Here is a 2,030-nt window from a genome sequence, read left to right as displayed (position 1 = left end):
AATTTTATCTTGGTAGCTCACATAGACTTTATGGGACTATACTTGTTGAAAGTTCTCTTTTAAAATTTTTCCAGAGAATAAAACAGAGAAAATGAATTATTCAATGACCAAATGATAAAATCCATAAAAATAGAAGGATTTTTTTTTCAGAAAGTTATACCACAAATGAGTAGATTGCTTGTCATAGAATATCAATCAATGAGAAATATGACACCTATGTTTTAGCTGGGTATTATCCCAGGACCCTGGGATCATGACCTGAGCCAAAGGAAGAGGCTTTAACCCACTGAACCACCCAGGCACCCTTGAGTAAAATGCTTTTATCCAACCTTTGAATCAGTCAATTTAGCACTTGATGATTTATTTCTTTTGGTGTATACAAATACATTATCTTTTTTCCTCAAGTCCTTGCAGTTAAGAATTAGGTAATCGTTGAGAAAGTCTACTGAGATCATTTAAAGCTCTAGAGAGTATTAAACGGAGTTATACTATTGACCAAAAGTTTTGTGCAGCAATCTCATTAGAGCTCATTTCATGTCCTTGTTCCTCAGGCTGTAGATTATGGGGTTAAGTTTTGGAGGTACCACAGTGTAGATCACAGAAAATGGCCTGCCAATAACTGAAGGTGGATTTGAGGATGGTTTGAGATAAACAAAACAAGCAGTTATAACAAAAAGAGTAAAAACAATGAGATGGGGAAAGCATGAGGAGAAAGCTTTTGATTGACCTTTTATGGTTGGAATCTTCAGCACAGTGGAGAATATATAAACATAAGACGTCACAATACAGATGAAACAAGACATACCTAAACACATACCTATTCCAATACTTGTGTAAACTACTAGGAGCGTTTCAGGACAGGAAATCCTTAGCAATGAGGAAACATTACAGAAAAACTGTGGGATCACATTGGAGCCACAGAATGGCATAAAAAAATGTGTCAGCAGTGTACAGAGCTCTAAAGAGTCCTCCAGTGGCCCAGGAAACACCTGCCATCAGTACACAGGCACTAGCATTCATGATTACCTCATAGTGCAGGGGACAATGTATAGCTACATACTGATCATAGGGCATGGCAGTGAGGACAAATATCTCACCTGCTGAGAAGGAAGTCATTAAAAGTAGCTGGAAGGCACATCCTAAAGTGGAAATAGAATTGTTGTAAGTTAGGCTGTTGGCAATGAATTTGGGGATTGGGACAGACACAAGGATGACATCCAGGAAAGACAAGTTCTTCAGGAAAAAGTTCATGGGTGTTTATAGCTGCAGGTCTATGGTAGTGAGAGTAATGACGAGAATGTTACTCATTAAGATAGCCAGGTAAATCACTAGGAACAGTATCTGTTGTAAGTTAGGCTGTTGACAATGAATTTGGGGATTGGGACAGACACAAAGATTACATCCAGGAAAGACAAGTTCTTCAGGAAAAAGTTCATGGGTGTTTGTAGCTGCAGGTATAGGGTAATGAGAGTAATGATGAGAAGGTTACTCATTAGGATAGCCAAGTAAATCACTAGGAAGAGTACCCCATATAATATCTGAAGTTCTGGGATATCAGAAAACCTCACAAGGAGAAATTCTGCCACCAATGTGACACTGGTCATGCTCGATTCTCTTCATTGTCTGTCAGCACAAGGAGATAAACAAACAAAAATCAATTTACACATCTAACAAGAACAATGTTGGGGCGCCTGTGTGGCTCAGTGGGTTAAAACCTCTGCTTTTGGTCAGGTCGTGATCCCAGGGACCTGGGATCATGCTACACATCCAGCTCTCTGCTCAGTGGAGAGCTTGCTTCCCTTCCTCTCTGTCTGCCTACTTGTGATCTCTGTCAAATAAATAAATAAATCTTTAAAAAAAGAACAATGTTGATATACATAATTATTTGGGGAGGTTAATATTTTTGTATTTGTTCTATGTACTTTATTTTATTTAAATTCAATTAAATTATTTAAATGGAAAGCAGCCCTGTATCTACCTTAATACTTCTGCCCTAGTTCAAACTTTTTTTTAAGGTAAAGTGATTCTAA

The 2,030-nt window shown here is 37.8% G+C and overlaps 1 pseudogene; it reads right to left on the bottom strand.

Annotated features, from left to right (window-relative positions):
* Positions 1-488: 488 nt before the first annotated feature.
* On the bottom strand, positions 489-1,604 carry LOC125099818 (olfactory receptor 14A2-like; annotated as a pseudogene).
* Between the last annotated feature and the right edge of the window lie 426 nt (positions 1,605-2,030).

The sequence above is a fragment of the Lutra lutra genome, chromosome 5, assembly GCF_902655055.1.
Source record: "Lutra lutra chromosome 5, mLutLut1.2, whole genome shotgun sequence".
Taxonomy (NCBI): Eukaryota; Metazoa; Chordata; class Mammalia; order Carnivora; family Mustelidae; genus Lutra; species Lutra lutra.
This window is presented reverse-complemented; position numbering and strand designations above follow the sequence as displayed.